Source organism: Felis catus, chromosome A3 (genome assembly GCF_018350175.1).
Source record: "Felis catus isolate Fca126 chromosome A3, F.catus_Fca126_mat1.0, whole genome shotgun sequence".
In the NCBI taxonomy this organism is placed as follows: Eukaryota; Metazoa; Chordata; class Mammalia; order Carnivora; family Felidae; genus Felis; species Felis catus.
The window spans coordinates 13,477,832-13,501,765 of record NC_058370.1 but is presented as its reverse complement, the minus strand read 5'-3'; the positions used below and the strand labels follow the sequence as shown (position 1 = coordinate 13,501,765).

The following is a 23,934-nucleotide window of genomic DNA, read 5'->3' as shown; positions in this document are numbered from 1 at the left end:
CCCTCTGCCCCCTCCCTGGCACCAGCGGCGTCCCAGGGCCTCTGTCTCTCTAGTCTGGCCACTGTTCCACTCGCCTCCAGTCCTGGGGGCACCTCTCCCTCCTCTCGCCCCTGTAGGCTGTGGGTTGCGCGGCTCCCCTCACTTGCTGGCTCCTTCCGGGTGTTGCAAGATTCCTTGTTTGCTCTCTTAACCCAAACTGCCTCTGGAAGTGGTGCCTTCGATGGTCACTGCCCAGCGCAGGCTGAGAGCAGGAGCAGGCTCCACGGGGTGCTCCCCCCTCCCCGCCCCAGGGGCCTCCGACAGGCCATCTGTGCAGATCGGGGAGATGCGGATCACGTTCTCAGGGGAGCTGACCTGGGAACCGGGACTTTCACAGGACCCGACCTCTCGACAGCCGGAGCCACTGCATCAACTGTGCATTGAGTACCTGCCGTGTCCCACACGGCGGGATGGTTACGACACGGATGCTGGAGCCACCTGCTGAGGGACCCCGGGCAGATAGCACCTCTGCGCCTCAGCTTCCTCATCTATAAAATGGGTGTGAAGGACGAAACGGGTTAATACAGGGTGCTGAGCCTGCAGCCTGGCGCACGGAATTAACCAGAACACGTCACACAAAGTACACCTTCGCCGGACGATGATCGCTGTGGCCGTGGCTGGGCTGTGACGGGCACATTCCGCCTGCAGAACCTCCCCCGCTCCCAACAACCCCTAGTGCTGCCCCCACGTTACAGTTGAGAACTGAGCTTAATCACCGTCCTAAGGTTCCCCAGAGAGAAAACGGCAGAGACGGCCTCACCCCTGCTCCCCTGCCGGCTCAGCGCGCCCCCGCCCCCCTGCACATTTCCCAACCTCCTCTGTTCCAGTGCCAGAGCCCCCGTTCCTGCTACACCTGCACAACCCTTCCCCTGCGAAATGGCCTCATTTGAAAATAAAAACACGAATACATGTTTTTCAAAAAGCAGACTGTCTATCCCAGGGTCAACGGAAAATCGGCAGCCCTTTTCCATCAAACGAAAGAAAGCAGACACTTAACGCAGCTTCATGGCTTCTAGTTCCTTCCTAAGGCTCTGAGCCGAGCCCTGGGCCTGTCTGCTCTCCCCGCCCCTGCACACGCTCTCTTTTTTAAGGGAGACCAGCAGGTGTTGGAAGGGGTCAAAGGGCATCAGCGCCGTGCCAGACGTTCTGCTGGGGGGCGGGGGGGGGGGGAGCGTGAGGCTGGGAGAGGATTGAAAAAAAGCCATGCTCCGTCATCTCATCGGTCCCTGAGTTACCCCAAATCGTGGGGTGGTGCCCCAATCATGTTGTTTATCAGCCTGTGTCCCACCCGCCCCTGGAAATACACCAGGATGCTTTGCACTTTAACTGATGTGCCAACCAGCCCCACGACACGTTCTACGTTTCCTCCGCATCTCCGCCCATCGGTATTATACCCGTTTGATGGATGAGGAAGGGGAGGCACCGAGAGTTAAAAGTACTTTTCCATGGTCACGTGGTCAAAGCAGCGGCAGACATGGGCTCAAACGCAGCCTGGCTTGGCCGGGCTGCTCAACCAGTTCGGGAGTCTCCCAGCCTCAGTTTCCTCACTTGCAAAACGCAGCAGGCGGTGGCCAGGTGTCCTCCGAGGGTCTCTTGGGCTCTGGGCCTGTGCCGTGGAGGGAGGTATGGAGCTGGGAGCTGCAGCCCGGATGGGGAGCCCCGGGTCGGAGGGTGGGCGGAGTTCCTGGCACCCAGGTTGGCTCTCTCATGCCCTCACCCCCCCCACCCCGTTCCCAGGCAACTACAACCCGCCGGCCAGGATGCTCCCCCTCTGGATGGGAGGCCAAGCTCTGCACCCAGAGACTTGAGAGTAACAGGAGCTAATTATTTCATCAGAAGGTCGATTTTTGATGAATTCCCCCAGCTCTGACTTCCCCTGGCTTTGTGCCAGCCTCTCTCTGGATGCTGAAGAAATCAATTAAAAATGACACAAGGGAACCTGCCTCCATTTTTTTTTCCTTCTTGGTAAAGAATTCAACGTGGCTGAACAGGAATCCGTATAGCACCAGCGGACTGACGTTCTGTCCGTCCCTCGGAGACTTCCTCTCACACCCACCAGCTCGCCGCAACGTCCATCTGGCTCCTTCTCTTCGTCCTGTGTCTTCTCGCCGACCTTGGCAAAGGCTTCCCAGCCCAGAAAGGCAGCTCCAGAAACGACTAACGTCCCAAGTGTTCAGCAACATCACTCCTGCTTCTAGATTTATCTGTTAATCCGCAGAGAGAAACAAGTCCCCGGGGGGGACCTATGCACCATAGCTTCGGGGAGGCTCCCTGGATCTCACCCAGGCCCTGTCCAGAAAGACCCAGATGGTACTCTTCCCGTGCAGATCCCCAAATTCAACGAGAGTAGCCAAGAGCAGCCTGGGAATGACCGGGCAGCTGTGGGGGTGGGAGAGGAGGAGGTGGCCAGAGGCAGAACAAGGCACTGACCGGATGGAAGAACCGGGAGAAGGGGCGAAAGGGGACTGCGGGTGTGGAGAGATGCCCTGTGTGCTGGGGCCAGGTGGTCCAGACAGACCGACCGCTAGGTCTCCCCTCATTTACCTTACAAATACGGATTTAGGGCCCTACTGTGTGCAAGGCAGTGTCAGATGGTAGGACAATCCTGCCTGGATTATAACAGTCTCCCACTGGTCTCCCTGTTTCTATCCTCTCCTCCTTCTATCAAGTAGCCAGAGGATCCCGTTAAGACGAAACACGACGTCTCCCTCCACTGAAAAGCCTTCAAGGGCTCCCATCTCATGCAGAATAAAACCCCAAGCTACCCAAAAGGCCAACGAGCCCCTACAGTCTGTCCATCCCCTCTCTGACCTCATCTCCCAGTCTCCCCCTTGTCCACCCGGCCTTCAGCCACACGCCCCTCTGTACTGTTTCTTGCACATGCCAGGCATGTCCCCACCCCAGGGCCTTTGCACTTGCTGTTTCCTCTGCTTGGAGACATCATCCAGATATCTTCAAGGCCCTTTCCTCACCTCCTTCTGGTTTTTGCTTACATTTTCTTTGTAGGTCAGAAATAAATCTCTTCCCTTCCCACCTCTGACAAACTTTGGTGTTTTATTGATTTCTTTCTTGATGGTCCTTTTCTTCCCCCACCCCCACCCCCACTAGAATGTCAGCTCCCTGAGGGGCATGGATTTTTGTCAGCTTTATTCACGTCTGTATCCCCAACTCCTAAAACAGAGCCTGGCACACAGCAAACACTCAAGGTATTTACGGACTCGGCCAAGAATTTTCTCCCTCCTAGACAGTACTCCAGCTCTGGTTGGGGGGTCACGGCCACCCCCTTACTGAGCTAGGTGCCATCTGAATGCAGAGCTGAACATGTGACCCACGTGGAACCAACCAGCATGGTCCGTCTCTCTAGTTCCAGTGACTGGCCCAGAGACAGACATGTGACCCAGGCCTGGCCAATGGGAGAAGGTAGGTGGGGGGGCTGGGCGCTGACAGCAAGCCAGCCCTGCCAGCCAGCGGAGGCTCAGAGGGGACGCCGGTGACACCGGGCTGAACCAAGTTGCACCTTGTGGCCAGTTACAGGCTCAAGCTCACACACTTTCGTTGCTTCAGTTAATGTGAGTCGGGACTGTCCTTTGCAACAGGAAGCACCAGGCCCAACACAGTAAACGCCCTCAAGGAACAGTGACGAAGAAGAATACAACTTATGGGGTGCTTCTCACAGGCCCCACCCTGGGGGGTTCATTCGTGCTCTCTGGCTCCCGGTGGGGTTTGGGCAAGGGGGGACACTGCCAGGGGGTGGCCCGCCCAGCTGCTGGGAACTGACCACTTCCCTCTATCGCTGCTGGGGGCCGCCTTGGCGGGTGGCCCTCTCCGGGCTCCAGCAAACGCTCCCCACCGTCCCCAGTCCCAGGGCTCTGTATTACTCATTTTCTTATATTCTGCTCACGCCTTTGTTGGAGGCCACAATCTGTTTCCTGCGGGGCCCTGGATGGATAAAGCAAGCAGGCCTCACGGCTGAGCTCCGCACCCCGACATCCTGACCCCCCCATCCCTCTCTGGCCTCCTAGGCTCCCTTGGAAACCCAGGAATGAGGCAAGAAACTGAGGTTAAGCGCGTTGCGCAAACAGGAAGAAGGGAGAAAACCCCTGCTGGCCTGGGGAGGGGGCAGTCAGAGGGCTGCCTGGAGGAGGTCTTACGGAGTCAAGTTTAGGAAGCCTAAGGGGAAGGAAGCTCAGAAGAGTCCCCAGGGTTTTTCTGAATTAGAGGGTGGAGGACAGGGTGCATCAGGCAGGGCAAATGGCCTGAGCAAAGGGCAGGCAGAGTGGGAGGGAATGTAAATGTGTGGTCCCGAACTTCGCGAGACCAGAAGTTGTCTAGACAGGGGACGACACAAGTACATCTGTTAAACCTGACACTCCCCTGGTAGCTCTTCTTCTGGGCCGCGGGTTTTTCCCTGTAACCTATGGGCCCGGGTTGTGTGTTCCCTACCCCCGGGCCAGGGCATCTGGTGCTCTCGGTGCCTGTTCTTGGAATTCTAGCCAGAGGCACGCACAGGACAGGATGCAGGACAAGAGAAGAGTCTTTCCAAGGGAGGAGGGAAGGATCAGGTTTCAAGACAAGGGCTCAGGCTCTAGAAAGCAAATCAGGGGAGAAAGAAAAGGGCTTAAAACTCCATTGCCGCCATAACTATTCATTCAACAAGAAATCCTCAAAGGCCTACTATGTGCCAGGCACAGTTCCTGGCACGGTGGATAAAGCAGTGGGGGAAAAAAAAAAGTCCCTGTCCTCGAGGAGCTGACCTTCTAAGAAGTCAACACATCCAAAGCCGGAGTTGAGAAACTCCAGCTAGACGTGAGAAGTGTGAGAAAGCAGGGCTAGAAGGAATGGCAAACCAGGGTGAACTCTTAGGACAGGGCCTTGGAGTCGAGTTAGAGCTCAAAGGCAGTTTAGAAACAATGTATTCAAGGTCTTGGAAAGCCCGGAACATCACAAGGTTTTGCCTGTAACCTGAGTGGGTGTTGGAGAGGCCACGTCATTCACGTGCCCAAATATCTGAGCATCTATGTGCAAGTCTTGTTTCATGATCAGAGATCAAAAGCAGACACACATCTCACGGAGCTGACAGAGTAGAGAAAGCCACGCAGATAGATACGTGCTAAAATGTGGCAGGAAATGGATACAGAAGGGGTGGAGGTAGGGTCTGGAGCCAGACTGCTGGGGTTCAAATCTTGGCTGCACTCTGGACTAGTTGGGCAAGTGACTTAACCTCTTGGGGCCTCAGTGTCTTCAAATGTCAAGTGGGGTCAATGACAGCACTTAACAGAGTTGTGAGGACAAAATGGCCTCATGCCAATGAAGCCCAGAGAATAGAACTGCATACAGTAAGTTCCGAATATGTGTTAGCTAGCATTTTTTTGTTGGGTTTGGGCCAACTTTTTTTTTGAATGTTGGTTTATTTATTTTTGAGAGAGAAAGAGAGAGAGAGAACAGATGAACAAGCAGAGGAGGGGCAGAGAGAGAGGGAAAGAGAGAGAACCCCAAGCAGGCTCTTAGCTGTCAGCACAGAGCCCATCTCGGGGTTCGAACTCACGAACTGCGAGATCACGCCCTGAGCCGAAATCAAGAGTGGGATGCCTGACCAACTGAGCCACCCAGGCACCCGGGGCCAACTTCCTCTCTGTAACAGCAGCAGTTTTCATTTGGGGATCCTCAGTCCATCAATAAGGTTCAAACCAGACCCCAGCTGCGGAGCGGACCGTGTGATCCAGACCTGCGCCCATCAGAGCCTCCAATCCCTCTGCCTCGGTGGTTGGCCAATTAGAGTAATCCAGGCGCTCTGGCCTCACTAGGAAGAGATGTGGACTCTTTCCAACAGGCTAACTGGTTCTATGTCATTCCACCATGGGAGTAAGGGAAGACTGACACCATGGTGCCTCACGCAGAGGTTGGAATGAAGCCAAGAGACAGAAGGAAACCGAGCGGAGCAAGGGAACATAGTTGCGTTTTGAGAACATTTGAGACCCGGATCCAGCTAAGCCCGAAGGAGGAAGATTTTCCTCCGGGTTCTTGGTTTCAGGCGCCAATAGATTCCTTTTTCTCCTTTGGCTGGTTTCAGCTGTTTTCTTTCTTTCTTCTTAGGTCAGCTTTCTCACACGTTGACTCCTCAGGGACATGAATCAAATTCTGTTTCTTGGGTCACTCCAAGTTGCCTTCTCTGTCCCTTGTGACCGAAGGAGCCCGCATGGTTGAACAAGCCGGAGGCGGAGCGCTGACTCGGGTGGCCTCCCAGCCGCCTTCTGCCTCTGTGTAGAAACCTGACAACGTGGCTTGCTGGCCCTCGGCCGGGGCCTGAGCCCAACTCGGTCTTAGCGTCGGCAAACTGCCCTCGTCCTTCTCTGTCAACTGATAAGAACAAGGTGGTGTGGCAAAGAGAAGGAACGTGGGTGTGGGAGTCAGGAACTCTGGTCCTGATCCGGTCTTTGTTTCCTCACCTGCCAAGCAAAATAGACTGTTCCCTGGGCACGGCCCTGGAGTCTGGGATGGGTGGAGTCTGACAGGTGGGGAGAGGGCCTTCCCTGGCCTCCCTCCTGGAAGCAGGCGCATCCAAGGTTTGTTTCCTCGGAACACTCATCACAACACGTGATTCTTGATGGGCTCTCTGTTCCGGTCTTTATTTGTGGGGGGTTGTTTTTCCACCGGAAGCTCCACAGGGGTAGGCCTGTCTCTTTTCTAAATCCACAGCCCCAGCCCCCCCCCCCCACCCCGGGTGCCCATTCTTCCAGTTAGCCAACAAATATTTACTGAGCACCTACTATGCACAGGCCCTGTTCTACATGCCGGTGATCCAGAAATGAACGATCTTGCATGAATCAGGCACCAAAAGAGATCACAGGCATGAGGCGATGAGTCCTCAGGAGCGGAGGCAGGAGAGGGAGGTCAGAAGTGACGGTGGGGGTGGGAGGAAGGTTGCATCTTTAGAGAGGGGAGTCAACAGAGCAGAGTCCTGTAGGAGGTGAAGGAATGTGCCTTGCAGACATTTTAGGGGAACAGTGTTCCAGGCATAGGGAAGAACAGGTACAAATGTCCTGGGGGAGGTGCGTACCTGGGGGTCTAAGGAAGGTAAAGTGGGCAAATATGGCTGGGGCGGAGGTGAGTGAGGGGAAGACTCATTGGGAGAGGAGGACCTGGAAGGTTCCAGCCTGGGAGGACTGAGATTGGATGTAGGTTTTAATAGGGCAGGCTTTAACAGAACAGACTGCAGGGAATGAGGGTAAACACAGGAAGGCCAGTGAGACAGCTGCCCTGGACCGTGCTTGGACCAGGACAGGGGCGGTGAGGGGGCTAGATGTGAGATTCTGGATACTGATGAACAAATGAACGAATGAAAGAGTGAATGAACGAGTGAATGAATGAGTGAAATGAAATCAATGAATCACTGAATGAACAAATGAATGAGTGAACGACTGAATGAGTGAATGAATCAATGAGAGAACAAAGGAGTAATGAACTAGTGAATGAGTGAACAAATGAGCGAATGAGTGAATGAACAAATGAGTGAATGAATGAGTGAATTAACGAATGAGTGAAGGAATGAATGAATGAGTGAATGAATGAATGAGTGAAGGGCTGAGTGAATGAGTGAACAAATGAGTGAATGAGTGAAGGAATGAACAAATGAGTGAAGGAATGAGTGAAGGAGTGAAGGAATGAGTGAAGGAGTGAAGGAATGAGTGAACAAATGAGTGAGTGAATGAATGAGTGAAGGAATGAAGGAACGAATGAGTGAAGGAATGAATGAGCGAATGAACAAGTGAAGGAATGAATGAATGAATGAACGAATGAGTGAAGGGCTGAGTGACTGAGTGAACAAATAAGTGAATGAACAAATGAGTGAAGGAGTGAATGAACGAGTGAAGGAATGAGTGAGTGAACGAATGAGTGAAGGAATGAGTGAGTGAACGAATGAGTGAAGGAATGAGTGAGTGAACGAATGAGTGAAGGAATGAAGGAATGAATGAGTGAAGGAATGAATGAATGAACGAATGAGTGAAGGGCTGAGTGAATGAGTGAACAAATAAGTGAATGAACGAATGAGTGAAGGAATGAACGAGTGAACGAATGAGTGAACGGACGAGCAAATGGAGGGCAGACTGGCACACGCCAGGTGCTGCAGCAACTACTTCTGTGTAACAATTTACCTTCAACCTTAGCAGGAGAATAAAGTCCTTTTTGTTTGTTTGTTGCGCCCGGGGGGCTCAAACGGGACACAGCACAGAACGCCGGCCTCTGCTTTAGAATGTGTGCGGCCGTAGCTGGGGTCACCGAAGAGCGGCTACCGGCAGTTGGCCAGGACCTCAGGGAGGCTCCTCCTCGAGGCCCGGGCTCCCTCCCACCAGGGTGGCCTCAGGGTGGGGTCTGCTTCCGGCTCGGAAGGCGGCCGTCCCAGCAACGGGCAGGGCCGCCTCGGTGTCTCCAACCCAACTCCGTCTTTTCTGCTGTCCCCAGTGTCACTCCTGCCTCACTCTATCGGTCACGGGCGGGTCCCAAGTCTGGCCGGGTTCAAAAGGAGGGGACGGGGACCCGCTGCCCCCTCTCCCTGGGGGAGCGCCAAGGTCACAGCGTGGACGAGCACGCAGGCTGTCCCGCGGCTGTCCTGGAAACGCGGCGGGACCCGCCAAGTCACGGGGGCCTGGGCGCCACAGCGTGGGGGCCACGTGGGCCTCTGCCCGGCACACATCAGCCTTTCTAGGAAGTGAAACTTGAACGGACTCCGATTCCGTGTCTGCGTCTGGCAGGCACTGGAGTTTGTGCCCACGCCAGCCTCGGAGATCCCTGGGCCTCAGGAGGCCCCGGGTCACCCGGGGGCCTCCCTGACCCCACTCCTCCGTCCTATACGACCCGAAGGGCTCAGTTAACTCGGCGGGGTCAGGTCCGGCAGCTCTGAGGGGACGACGGGCCGAGAGAAAAGCTTGCGCTAGACATGGACAGCCACGGAGAACGGAGCTTCCCGTGATCTTGGCCCAGAAAACATTTACTCCCGCTTCAAAAGAACCCTTCCCCCTCCTCGTTTTTAAGGAGGAAGGCAGCCAACAGACCCAGAAACCCAGAGCGAAGTGTGGGACCTGGTTTCGGGGAACTGGCCCTAATTGCCCTCACTTCCCTCCTGCTGACGTCGGAAGTGACGATCCTGAGCCTTGGCTCCTCGGCCCTCTGAGCCCAGGGCCACCGTGCACACAGAAGAGTGCGGGAGGGGAGGCCGCCGGCCCGTCTCCTCGGGCGGCTGGCTGCTCGTCCGGCAGCGGGAGAGGCGACTTCAACTGGGGGGCTCCAGACCGGGGCGGTGGGGGCACGGCTGGGGACCAGGTTTGGGAGGGAGGGCTGACAATGTCAGGACAGAGGAGAGGGCCGCAGACCAGCGGCCAGCCCTTAGGAACTCGGCCGAGGCGACGCAGCCACTCCGCCCGGCCCAGAATCAACGGGTGCATTTCTCCAGGCGGCTCCCAGGAAGGTTCTGGAGAGATGGCCGCTTCCAGGGCAGGGGCCCCGGCGTGAGGCACACGGTCCGTTCTGCTCTGAAAGGGGCGACAGGACCGACCGCTACCTGGCGTACCTGCTCTTGAGGGGAAGGTCTCAGAAGTTCGACTGATCACCTGTGCTCTCATTCCTGCCAGATTTTTCTTCAGTTTGTTCCCTTTGCTATTTTAGCAAATTTATCTACAAAGGAGGCTTGTCTTTCTCTGGGGAATGAGCATCACCTGCACTAAACCAGACTCTTAACCTGGCACTTCTGATGTTTGGGGCCGGGCCATCGTCTGCCGGGGGTGGGGGTGGGGGTGGGGGTGGGGGAGGGCTGTGCATTGCAGGGTGTTTAGCAGCCTCCCTGGCCTCCACCTGTGAGACGTGACTAGCACCCGACCCCAGTTGTGGACATCAAAAATGTCTCTGGACACTGTCACATGTCCCAGCGGCGAGGGGGGTGGTGGCAAAATTGCTCCCAGGGGAGAACCCCGGCCATAAATGGAGAGCAACATCAAGAAACAAATGCGTGACGTTGCACTTGGATCCTTGCTTGCCGAGGGCACTGACCTTTTTCTCACAGGCCTCCTTGAAGGCCACAAAGGAGGAGTAACGGGGGCTCCCTCCCCGATGACTCAGAAGGCTCAGAAGAGAACACAGTGAAATCTGATGTCACTTACGGAATGACCCCTAACACATGACCCTAAAGTGAGGACCACTGGGTCCTGCCCGCTGGATGCCTTCATCCACTCAGTGGGCCTGGGTCTGCCAGAGCCCAGCGGGCTGGCCCATGGCCTTGGCTCAGGAGAAGCCTGGATGTTGTGTGGCTAATTCTGGGGAGACATGCTCATCTGCAGTGGCCTCTGTCTACAGCAGGGCCTCAAACTCAAATGCCTGCAGGGGCTAGGCCCGAGAATTGAGTGACATGCTCTGGACTTGGGAGAATGGGTTAGAGGGTGGGGACTGGACCACACTGGAGACTTTGTTTCCAAAGTGAAAGCATTCAATACAATTGAAACACCGAATGACCAAAGGAAGTTCCACTAGAGTGTGGCTGGAGGCCTACTTGCAACCCTTCAAAGCTATACGATCTTTTCTGAGCACCTACTATGTGCCTGGTGCTATATGGGATGCTGGCAAACAGCCATAAACATGGAACAGGCCAGGCCTCCACCCGCAAGGAGCTGACATCCTGGTGGGGGAGACAGATAATACGTGAAGATAAATTTCAGGTCGTCTGAAGAGCTTTGAAGAAAACTGTCGGGGAGACAGGATAGACAGTAAATCAGGGGAAGCCTCTAGGAAGGAGTGATGTTTGAGCTGAGACCTGAAGGTGGGGAGAAGCCAGTTATAGGCAAAATGCTTTACAACCGAAGGAAAAAGCAGGTGCAAAGGCCCAGTGGTAGGAACGAGTTTGGCTGGTTTGAAGAATAAACAGAATAAAGACCAGAATGACAGGAACAGGAGTGGCAGCCTGCCACACAGGAGACTGGACATCACCTTCTGCCAGCCCACACCTTCCAGGTAGGCCACACCTGTTGTTCTTGCTAGGTGTTCAGGGGAAATGGGGAATCAGACACAGAAATACCCACCTCTGTCCTTTGTTCTTTTGTCTTAGCTGTGGACGAAAGCTTCCCTGGCAGCAAGTTACAAAGTTATTTCTGCAAAAGGCCTTTGGCCAAAAGCAATAAAGTTGGACCTGAACAGGGTCATTATTCACGCCTAATTGTGGGCTGGTTCTCAGTGTAGACTGCCTGGGTCAGGACTGCGGATCCCAGGCCCCCCTCTATTTTTTTTTCAACCCCACTCTTTCCCAGCACTGTTTACCCCCCCAGGACACGTATTTATGGTTCCAGAGACTGTATATAGTTTCCTTTGAGCAAAACATAAAGGGATAAAAGTCTGTTTTGGTGGCCTGGTATTCATAATCTAATTACTTCTTCCCTTTCCACCCATTCCACAGCCCCGTGCACTGTCTTCGCCCATCATGCCCCTGCTATTAACAGATGAGCTTCTCATTAGCTCACCTTGGAAACAGCCTGGCACTCACAATTATTTGAGAAGCCTGCACTCATAGGCAGGAGGAGGAGTCTGAAGCAACTTTTACCAAATAGCTCACTAAATTTAGAGACGGGAGTCCAGAGAATTTTGCAGGACAGGTCCATTTCCAACCCTGGCATGCTGTGCAATTTAATCGGCAGGTGGACATAGACGGCCAAGGGGAGGAAAGCGGAGGTTAGAGGTGGTGCTCCTTGAGTTCGGATCAGTGTCTCCCACTGGAGCGGTCTCACTGCGCTGGGGGACTCGCTGAGTGTCACAAGGCGTACTCTCTGAACAGGTGCACAGTGGCTGGAGGAGAGGGTGTGAGAGCTCACCGCCAGTGTCCACGTGGGGTGGGGTCTGGGGAGGCGGGAGCACATTCGCTGTGCTGGCAGTTCGGTCATGACCGCACACGCTCTCCCTGCCGGGAGCCAGCTCCAATTATCCCCATCTTTGGGGTCAGGATGCTGGGGTTAGAATTCTGGGAGCCAATTTTGCCCCGTGAAGAGGTCTCTCAGACCCCCAGCAGTGCCTGAGTTATGGGGCCCCTGACCCGGAAGAGATGCCACACAGGTTTGGGCATTCTACTTCTAGCAGATTTTTAAAAAAATGCCTTCATTCATTCATTCACCCACCCATCTATCCATCCATTCACTCAAAAATGTTAACTGCTCATCCTGGGGGAGTCACTTGTTCAGGGGCTGAGCAGTGGTTTCTAACTTTGTCCGGCCACTGGTCCACTACTCTCGACACTAGAAACCCAATTTCCTTTTGATAAATTGCTCTCGCCTGACAAGATGTGTCACCCTCTCTCTCGCCATGTGACTGAGTGGTGATCATGTGACCAAGGTGGCCCATCAGACTCTCTCCTCGGGCTTTTGACTCTCAAATGGAATGTCAAGGGCAGAAGGGACAAACAGGGGTGTATTTGTCCCATTGGAACCCCTCTTCCAGCAGCTCCTTGGGGGTCCCTAAAGCTTCCTAAGCTAAAGCCTTAGAAAGCCTAGTAGCTTTCATTGTTGGGCTCCTAGGAGTCAGAAGACCGTGAGACCGACCACCATAGGTGAGCTAGCGCGGTAAGAGGCCACGTGGGGGAGGAGGTAACTCCCCCGTGTGACCAGCACTCGCTGAAGGTCATCAGAGTGGACCCATTTTGGACCTTTTAGCTGATACCACAGGGAGCGGGAGAACCCTGACAACTCACAGAACGGTTACAAATTATTCCATTGTTGCTTTAAGCCACGCAGCCGCAGGTGCTGTCTCCTAAAGCAGAAACACAACCCAAGAGCCTTGAAGGTTACGACCAGTCAAGGTTTTTCGTATCCAGTGGCCAGTGGCTTTAATCAGTGTCCTCAAAGAACGGCATCATTCGTTCCTTCTTTCAATCCCTTTTCAAACAGCCAGGAAGCTCAGCACGGAGGGTACCGAGTGACCAAGCTGAAGGAGCTGCTAGTCCGGGGCGGGTTACATGGTGCCTCGGTTACAAAATGGAGATGATAATGGGCCCTGATCAAAGACAGAGAGAGAGAGAGAGAAAGTGAGCGAGGAGGGGAGGGGCAGAGAGGGAGGGAGAGAGAGAACCCCAAACGGGCTCCACGCTGTCAGCACAGAGCCTGACGTGGGGCTCGAACTCACGAACCGTGAGATCATGACCTGAGCTGAAATCAAGAGGGGGACGCTCAACCGACTGGGCCACCCAGGCGCCCCTAAAATCTCAGAATTCTTAAAAATCTGACAACTAACTTTAAAAAAATGTTTGAAACAAGGGCACCTGGGTGGCCCAGTCAGTCAAGCGTCTGACTCTTGATTTTGACTCAGGTCACGATCTCAACAGTTTGTAGGATCGAGCCTCGTATCTGGTTCCGTGTGCTGATGGTGCAGAGCCTGCTTGGGATTCTCTCTCCCTGCCCTCTCCCGCCCCCCCACCCCCCCGTGCTGTATGCTCTCTCTCTCTCAAAATAAATAAACTTAAAAAGAAGTTCAAAACAGTGTGTAGGTTAAACATCTCTGTGAGCTGAATACAGGCCCTGCGTAGCCAGCCTGCGATGTCCCGTTCTGAGAGGGCAGGATGAGGAGAGGCTTCTTTCTGCCTCACTTTCCTTGTCTGCAAAATGGGCATTAGAAGGTCCCTGTGCTGTAGACGAACGCTTGTGTCTCCCCAAAATTCATACGTTGAAACCTCATCCCAGTCCAATAATATTAGGAGGTGGGGTCTTTGCAGGTCATCAGGTCATGAGGGTGGGACCCTCATGAATGGGATTAGTGTCCTTATACAACAGACCCCAGAGAGCTCCCCTGCCCCTCTGCCATGCGAGGCCACGAGAAGGTGTCACCTGTGACGGAGGAAGCGGGCTTTCACCAGACTCTGAATCTGCTTGACCTGAACCACGACCTTGGACTTGTCAGCCCCAGAACTGTGACAAATAAATTTCTGTTGCTTCTAAACCTTCTAGCCTCTGGGATTCGGTTGCAGCCTGAACGGACCAAGACAACCCGTGTCATGTTCACCTGCGCGGCCGCTTAGAATGCTGTCTGGGGCACAGAAATGTGAGCCTTCAGGAGTGTGAGTTTGGGACAGGAGGTGAGAGAGGCAGGTCTCCTGGGCTGTGACAGCTCCTTCAGGAGGGGACAATGAGGGCGGGGGGGGGGGGGAGGTGGGGGTGGGGAGAGCTGTCTTTCCCAGGGCACCTGCAGAAATGTCCCGCCACTGATCTCACAGATTAACTTCCGAGTACCGAGTGGCCTGAGACTGGTCAGAAGCGGCAGATTTTGCCAGCCCTTGCACAGGGCCTGACGTCCCCGCTGTGGCCCGAGGCCGATGTGAGTGACCTCAGCACACACCCCAGCTCCAGCGCCGGGATGGATGCCGGAAGGGTCCCAGGACTGGTGAGCACGCGAAAGCAACCCTCCCCACCCCCCACCTTTGCTTTCTGCAAATGACAAACTGGTTCTGACTCCTTCACCTTGAGCAGTTGCCCTCGAAGGATCCCCAAACCCTAGATTCAGACCCAGCGGCACATCTCCGAGCCTCCTTCCCAGGTTCCCTCATCCAAAAAATATTTCCTGAGCACTCAGAGTCCCGGGCCTTGCTCTGGGTGCTGGGGTTACAGTGGTGAGTGAGACAGACCCGATTCCTGCAGCCGCGAGTCTTACTTTTTAGGGAGAGGAGAGAGGACAAAGGACGAATAAGTAAATTGAGATAATTCCAGAGAGTGGCAAGTGTTATAAACATAAAACAGGTGTCATTCCAGGCATTTAAGGATGTGACGTTTGAGCGGAGACCTGATGGATCGGAAGGAGCCAGACCTGTGATGTCCAGGCACGGGGGGACAGCAAGTGCAAAGGCCCTGGGGTTGGAACAAGCTCGGATGCGGCCAGCGAACAGAGAAGAGGCCAGTGTGATGGCACAATGAGCTTGGAGGTGGAGGAAGTGAGACGGGGGTGGAGGCCAGGCAGTGCAGGGCAGAGTAGCCCATGGCAAGGAGTCTGGACTTTACGACAGGTGCAACAGGTCACCGGAAGGAGGGGTTTGTTAGAGCAGCTGCCACCACCAACTGCAGAAACGCCTAGCAGAAGGCACCCCATCCAGCACCTTCTCTTCCTGCCTTAGCCGTCCGAAACTTGAGCTACCCACTGGAGTCACCTGGTTGCTCGGATGCCCAGGCCCCACCCCCAGGCCGCCGAGTTACCTGGTCTGGGTGTGGCCTGGGCTGGGCGCCGGGGTTTTTGTTTGTTTGTTTTGTTTTGTTTTGTTTTTATTTTTTTTATTTTTGGGACAGAGAGAGACAGAGCATGAACAGGGGAGGGGCATAGAGAGAGGGAGACACAGCATCGGAAACAGGCTCCAGGCTCTGAGCCATCAGCCCAGAGCCCGATGCGGGGCTCGAACTCACGGACCGCGAGATCGTGACCTGGCTGAAGTCGGACGCTTAACCGACTGCGCCACCCAGGTGCCCCGGGCGCCGGGGTTTTTAAGAGCTGCCCTGGAGATTGTTCGGAACCCCTGCTCCCCTTATGAGTATCTCCTGGGTCCATGGTGACAAGCCCACCTCGGGCTCCCGGGACGGGCTCGGAGCCCTATAGGTTGGCCCCCCCAGGTTTGCTCCCTTCCTGAGCTGGCCTGACTGAGGCCTAAAAGAGGGGTGGGTGGGGGCGGGGTGGGGAGCGGGGCACAGCGCAGCTCGACAGCTCAGGAGGCTTCAGGATGTGGACTTCCTCAGCTCGGGGTGGGGGGGTCCCGCAGCCTTCCTCGCAGACCGACGGGAGTTAAGTACAGGAGCACTTCAAGAAGCTAAGAAGAAAGCAGTGTGGCCGTTCCTCCCCACGTTAAACACGGAACATACGATCTAGCAACTGCCCTTCCGGGATTTATACAAAGGAAATGAAATCACCGTCTCGAAAAGCTACCTGAACGCGTACGTCCATGGCGGCCAAGCCACGGAAGCCACCGCCGTGGCCGCGGAGGGGTGAGCGGAGAGAGGAGAGGTGATGAGTATACGCAGATGATGGGAATATTACTCGGCCAGGAGAAAGGAGGAAACCCTGCCGTTTGGGGCACGGGCCATCAAGGGAAAGACAAACTCAGCACGAGCTCACTTATATGTGGAATCTTCAACACCACCACCACCACCCGAAACACGGGACTCATACAGAGAAGAGACTGGGGCGTGAGCGGTGGGAGAAATGGGCGAAGGCGGTTAAAAGGTACAGACTTCCCGCTGCAACCGGGGACGACGCACTGCACGGTTAAGGAGGCTGTGTTTCGCACCCGGAAGTTGCTAAGAGCCTAAACCCTAAACATTCTCATCCCCAGGAAAAACATTTAACTGTGCGATGATGCATATTAACTAACCTTACTGTGGTAATCGTTTTCCAATATATACGCGTATCAAATCATGTTGTACACCTAAGACGAATATCGTGATATGTCAGTTACATCTCGGTTAAAAAAACAAAAAAACAAAAACAAAAGCAAAAAGCCTAGGGGATCTACAAGTATAAGCAATAATAAGGACGCCTGACTTTTGGAAGCAATTTCCACGTGCCGACCCAGTGAACTAGTGTTTCGCCGTGACTCTAGTAGGAAGCTGCCGTGATCATCCCCATTTGACGGCAGAGGGGTCTGAGGCTCAGAGAAATGAGTTGACTTGACCATCTCCGCCCAGCTATTGAGCGGCAGAGCTGGTAGGTGAATCAGGAAGTCTGGTTCTAGAATGCACCCTGTTAACCAGGGGGACTCTCGGAGATGTCTCTTACGTCCAGTCTTCTACGCCTTCTTCATCTCCTGCCCAGGTGGAAGCCGCTGATACCTGGATGTGCCCAAGAACTCAGGAGCCCATTCGCTGGAGAGCTGGTTCGCGCTAACAACATGGGATCGTTTCACCCGAGGGACTAGGGTATCGTAGGAACGTGTCAACAAGGAGGGCAATAAGCTGTCCCCAGGGACAGTTCTGAGGCAGAAGCTGTGGGTGGCCCCCACAGGATCACTCCTCAGTTTACGGGCCCGGAGGTGCACCCCTGTTTTGGCAATAAACCAGCACTGGCGTAAGCCCTTGGCCCTCAGAAGAGTGAAATCAGCCCAGAGGGGTGTTCGCAGGAATTTGTGAAGAGTGTTTGGTCGTCATGGTAACTGGGGGATGTTTCTGGCGTCTGGTAGGGGAGCAGGGATGCTGGATAATTTGCCACCCTCCACGCAGTGAACAACCCAATGTGGGGCTCGATCTCACTATCCCAAGATCGAGAGTCTCATGCCCTTCCAACCGAGCCAGCCAGGCACCCCAGAACTGCCCCATTTCCAACTGAGTACGTTCTATTTATTATTCTTAAGTAACCTCTACCCCCAATGTGGGGCTCGATCTCACGATCCCAAGATCGAGAGTCTCATGCCCTTCCAACCGAGCCAGCCAGGCACCCCCAGAACTGCCCCATTTCCAACTGAGTACGTTCTATTTATTATTCTTAAGTAATCTCTACCCCCAATGTGGGGCTCGATCTCACGATCCCAAGATCGAGAGTCTCATGCCCTTCCAACCGAGCCAGCCAGGCACCCCAGAACTGCCCCATTTCCAACTATGTTCTATTTATTATTCTTAAGAAATCTCTACCCCCAATGTGGGGCTCGATCTCACGATCCCAAGATCGAGAGTCTCATGCCCTTCCAACCGAGCCAGCCAGGCACCCCAGAACTGCCCCATTTCCAACTATGTTCTATTTATTATTCTTAAGTAACCTCTACCCCCAATGTGGGGCTCGATCTCACGATCCCAAGATCGAGAGTCTCACGCCCTTCCAACCGAGCCAGCCAGGCACCCCAGAACTGCCCCATTTCCGGCATGACTTTCCGATGTCCCACAAGACACTCACGTAGGCAAAAAGCTCTTACGGTTAGCTACCTGGCCTCAGAAACAAGCTCCATTTCACATATAAACACAAAAGCTGTTTTGCCTGGTTCTAGTCTACGCTGAATTTTCTGGGAAGGCAACCGCGAGGTAAACCAAGGGAAGACTGTCGTTTGTTTTGTTGGGAGATTTTGGTAAATTGTTCGCCATTTGGGAAAATCACATGGTTTATGGCCGTAGCACTTGTGGTATGTTCCTACCCCGCTGTGTCTGTAGCCGTCAGATTTATGTGATTCCACACTAGCGTGGGCATCTGACTGCTTTATTGCGTCTTCCAACGTAGTTGTGCCTAAGATTTACAGCTGGCCATACATATGTTTACTTATAACTCACTGTCCTCTTAGTTTTTCTTTAAATTATACTCAGGATACTTTATCAGTTCAAAAACGTGCAGAGAGGTTCTATTACCAGGAATTCATTTCAGGTAAACCTGCCAAAAATATTTGCTATATGAGGGCGTCTGATCTGCTAATTTTGGGAACCACCGAGTGACGTCAAACACGAAAAGCCCGTTTCCCTCTGCCAGTGTTCGGTTTAGGTGTGTGTACAAAACCCAACCCCGGACCAATGAGGCATGAAGCAAAGTCTGCTGGGGTGAGGGTGTTCTTGGAAGGATTTTGCTCTCTGATTAAAAGGCTGACAGCATGGCGTCCCACTCTTTATTTCCACTCTGTATGGGGATGTAATATCTAGAGCTGCAGCAGCCATCTTGAGACCATGAAGCAGCAAGGCCAAAGACGGATGAGGACCGAGGAACAGAGGACTGGAAGATCTTGGGTCTCTGAAGACATTGTACAAATTGGCTCCAGGGCTCCCCTGGCTTGGACGGTTGTTAAGCGAGAGCTAACGTTTCTATTGTGTAAGCCACTCTCAGCCAGGAATTCTATTACTTGCGGTGAATATATCTTGATTCACATTCAAATGCTTAGGACTCAAAGCCTCTAAGAACTGTGGTAGGATTTCTTGGTGTCTGAAATATCCAGAAAAGTGGCCCGCATTCACAAGTCTGTGGACAGTGTCTGTCTCTGGAGCAGGCCAGAAATGCAGCTTTGGGATGATCGGACTTTCACCAGAGCATGAACATCTCCTGAACTTCTGGGAGCCATTTTCCATTCTCTTTTCAAAATGCTCCTCTCTTTGGCCACTGAGGAGGGCCAGTCACCCACTGGGGCCCTGACTGGGAGCCAGGAACAAAGGCTACCAGCTATATTCTTCACCTAACACATCTGGCTTCCACCTGGCTAAACACGTCATGGCCCCTGGGGATGGCCCCGTCCATCAACTCACGCTTGTAAGACCTACTCGTAACGACTCTGGGTCTGGGGTAGAATTTACCTAATGTTTCAAGCAGGGCCCAAGTACACAGAGCCGTGGGCCAGGCTTTTGCAAGACAAAGCCATGTGTCAGAGGCCAGGGCCCCTGGACAACGTATGTTTTGGAATCTCATTAAGAGACTGTGTAGAATTCAAAATGGCGGTGGTCTCTGGTGAGAGAATCCCATGAAGTCTGGGTCTGGGCTGGAGGAAAACCTTCGAAGACGATGCCAACGGGTGTTCTACCAGGGAGGCATCATGTTGCCCATGAGGCCCAAGATCCCACCTGACCTTCAGTTCCCAAAGGCACCTGTTGTCGAGTGATGAATATTTGGTTCTATCCGCTAATCACTGAGCAGTGAGGAGACGGACAAGGGGAGGCTCAGCCTGGGGCTTTGTGAATTTCTCAGGAGCATCATTAGGAGGTGAGCCTGTGAGGTGTGCTAAAAATAGTCATCAGATAGATGCAGGACAGGCGGGTGGAGGGGAGGGGCAGACCACACCAGAGAACAAAATACATTTTCCCCGGACGGTCGTGTCCAGTCCCATGGCTTAAAATAACACGGATCCTCCAAGGCCTCCCAGATGTAGGCTGCCAGCCCCAACCAGCTCCAGACGTGGGTATCCCACAGCGACCGAGAGCTCAGATCCCCTGGTCATCTCAAACCCAACATGTCCACGACCGAATTCTGGATCATCTCCCGGCCCCCAAACCTCTCTCTTAGTCTTATTCAGGAATCCCCACGTTCCAGGCTGCCCAGTCTTCCCCGGCACAATGGATATTTGTTGTGAGGTCCCTTGCAGACACCCCGGGATGTTTAGCAGGCTGTAGCAATGAGGCTTCCTTCCACTGGGAGCCCCCCGACTTGTGCTCTCCAGGACTCTGGGGGCTCCGTTGCTCCGTCCCCAGCCCCAGGGTGGGGCCTGGGAGCCCGGCCTAAGCCCACCATCGGGCGTTTGTTTTCTTGACCGGTGTGAGTTTGGAGTGAGCACATGACATAAACCAGTGCCATCAGAGGGACGCCCGGGGCGAGGGTGGGCATTTCCAGAAAAGAGGCTTGTTCTTTCCTCTTGGGCTTAGACCAGGGAGAACAAGAGGACCACTCTTCAGCAGCCAACTCGGACACCCCAATTATGATAACAGCCGGCGTTTACTGAGGGCCTGCCGAGGTCAGGTGCCGCGCGAAGCCCTTGCTGCTGATGACTTCACTTCATCCTTTACCACAAACCAGGAGGTAAGAGCTACTATAGTCATCGTCATTTGCTGGGCGACAACGCCGGGGCCCAGAGAGGTTAACTAATGCTCCCCGGATCACACAGCGGGGCAGGAAGCCCGGGCCTGCCCACCCCTTGGAGCCAGAGGGCAACCGGCCCCGTGGAAGGAGGAGCAGACAGGCAGAGGAACGGATGCTGAGGACAGAATCGGAGCCCCGATTCCAGCTGCATCTGAAGCCAGAGTCACCCGAGCAGTTTGTGGCCATAAAAGCGAACACGTCCCTTCTTTTCTCCTTATGCTGGTTTGAGACTCTGTGATATTCCCTTTGCGACCTGCACACAGCAGTTGCTCAGTAAACACCAGCAGATGCCGGGAAGACTGCTCGGGTCGTCCGCCTCCCTGCCCCCCATTAACTGCTGGTTGTGTAGCCAGAACACCCGACTGCGGCCAGACCCACGCGACTTCCTCTTTCGGCTCCAAGTGAAGCCCGGTTCCCTAGCAACCATCCCAGTTAGGCAATCACGCCATTTATCAGGATGCCAATTAATTATAATGATCTTAATGATCTTCCAATTAGGTAGCGCCTTGAATCGGATCAGGGGCCCCTCGGCCTCCCCGGGCGGGGGCTCATCGCAAGGCAGGCAGGTTGAGGTGAGGCGACCGCACCTGCAGGTCAGCACTGAGAAGCCCCACCTTCCGTGCCCACCAGCCGCAGAGGGCCCCGGGGTCTGATGGAAAGCTGGGAACCTCGGGGCCACCTCTCCAAGGACAGGCCAGTGCGATTCCATCACCAACCACAAGAGGGCCTCACTTCTCGGAAAACGTTAACCCTTCCGCCCCTCGGAGGCCGTGCTTTTTTTGCATCAGCCACATTTGATGCGTCCCTTTGCATTCTGACTAGGGGAGTGTGTGTGTGTGTGTGTGTGTGTGTGTGTGTGTGTGTGTGTGTGTGTGTGTGTGTGTGTGTGTGTGTGTGTGTGTGTGTGTGTGTGTGTGTGTGTGTTTGCACGGGGCAGGAAACGCGGCCCGGTAATTGCACACTTTCCTCAGGCCGCAACCCCCCCACAAACCAAACACAAATCCAAGATTCTGTCAAATAGCGGAGATTTTTGGAGAGGAGAGGGGTTACTGATGGGCTTCTGCCTTTCAAACTTTTGTCTAGATGCGTTTTCTTCCACGGGGCATGTATTTCTTCCACATCTGGAAGAAAGACCCAGGTCACGGAGGGAGGAGAGTACAGTGGGTCAGAATGGACCCTGGAGCCACAGGGCCTCTTACATCCTGGCTCCACCACTGACCAATTGTCCCAGGAAGGTCACAATCCCCTCTGTGTCCTCGTCTTTAACATGACGAAAACCACAAGACCTACCTCACAGGGTTTTCGTGTGGATTAAATGAGTTATTGTGCACGAGGGGTTGGAACAGACGAAGCTCATTCTTTGAACTACAAGCAGGTCGGGAATTCTGATATTCTTCTGGAGGACTAGGCTTTTGGTTCCTTTCTGGGGGGACAGAGTTGAAGAACCGACTTGGCGGGGTTGGGTGATGTTCCCAGTCTGGCGGACTTAGGAGACCAGAAAGCTGCCCCTCGAGGCACGGCCAAATGGATAAATTAAACACGTCTAGGGAAAGGAAGAGAGAGTTGTCGCCCCCGAATCCAAAGGTGGACTTCACATGCTGGGCAGTGCAGTCACCCCTTTCTAGGTCCTCAGGACGGCAGCTGAACAGAGCAACTGGGCAAGGGACACAACTCCTGCACACGCGCATGCACGCACACACAACCTCACACACGGCCACACTGTCTTCCTCCAAGCCCTGGCTTTTTACGCTTAACTCATCACTCAACCCTTAAGTTTGAAAACGTAACATGTTATTAGGGTTTTTTAAAAAGCCATAAATTCAAATAAGAAAACCCCAAAAACTGTACGCAAAGCCCAAACCCCAAACCCACATGGGCTTTCAGGCATTTATGTACATAAACGTGGCCCAAGGAAGGCACATCCTTCGTGTGCAAATGTCCAGCGAGCCCTTTGAGCCGCTTATTAGAAGACTAATCTGCACCCCCGGACGGGCTGTTTTGAGGAGTGTTCTGTCCTCCATGAGGTGGGACAGGCAAAGCCGGAGGAACCTCTCTTGCCAGGTGAGTGGTCTCCAGTCTCTCCTCCCCACCCCCTTTATAAACGCATGAATGGCTTTAATTGAATTACAGCCGTCCAGCGGGTTCTGTGATGGGTAGCCGGGATGCAGGAAGAAATCCCCCTCACTATTAACTGCCAGATGAGAGTAACTCTGGCCGCTCTGGGGAGAGACGCCCGTGTCCTCCGGGGAAAGCCCATCCTACCTGCTTCTCTGTCGCCAGAGACCCCGCGGGAGAGCAGGCTCCCGGCTCTGCCCCGAAGGAAGGGAGGGCGGCCCTGCGGGACAGAGGCAGGGGCAGGTGGAGGGGGCCAGGGCCGGCCTCCCCGCAGGCACAGATGTGCAAACACCCAGATTCAAGCGTAAGCTGAATGTAATTACTTGGTTAATTAAATATTGACTTTTAACTCAAAAAGTGATTAAAACAAGCTGCTGGAAAGAGAGTAGAGGGGGCAGGGAAGGGATCAGAACTTTCAGGAAGAGGAGGAGGAGGGGGACTGTGTTGTGCGCAGGGGGCACCGTCTTCAGTCCTAGGGCAGGTAGGGAACTGCGGACAGAGGTCACTGTGCAAAACTAGGATTTGCTGGTGTCTCTTTACAGTTTCCACCCTGAGACCACATCTCTTTACTAGGCTGCCTTCAAAGCGAACCGAGCGAGCCTCTGGCTCAGGAACTATATACCGATCGTCGCCTTTTCTTGGAGCTAATGCGGAACCTAGCAGGAGGACGTGCTCCATGGATGCTTGTAGAACGAATGAATGAACTACTAGAAAGAATTAAAATAAAGGAGAGAAAAACCAGAAGGAAAGAAAAGCGCACTCCTAGAAATCGCCTCGCCGCCACACTTCGGAAACCCCGGGGAGCCCGGGGAGGGGAGCATCTCCCCGCAGGGCGATGAGAACCGGTTCTGACCTGGCCTGGGAGGAAGTTTGTCTTTCCGATCCCGTTGGCCCTTTCGGTAGCTGCGAGCTCCCAGTCACCCTGAAGATCCGGTCCACCGCTTTCCCGTGTCCTGCCTGGACAAGCCCCACGTGGTCTGGCTTCTAACTCAAAGGGGTCAAGGAGGCCATCCCCCTGCGGCCGGCGGGCCCGGGCGCGCTTCCCCGGAGTCCTCCAGGGCTCCGCGTGGCTCCCGCGGGTCAGGGGCGCGGTGGGAAGCCGTCACCCGCTCGCCAAGCCCGCCGGCGGGGTCAAACGGGTCATCCCCCCGCCCCCCGCCCCCCGCGGCCCGCCGGCGCCGGGGCCTCCCTCTGGACGGCCGGGTCCCACCTCCGCGCGCCGCGCCGGGGCCGGAGCCGGGCGGTCGGGACCGGCCGCCCGCT

General features: G+C 54.5%; 1 protein-coding gene across 3 annotated transcripts in view; it reads right to left on the bottom strand.

Moving 5' to 3' along the window:
- The window catches only part of SULF2 (sulfatase 2), a 116,612-nt gene that overhangs the window by 91,932 nt on the left and 746 nt on the right, over positions 1-23,934 (bottom strand). The gene's annotated exons all lie outside the window — the stretch shown is intronic.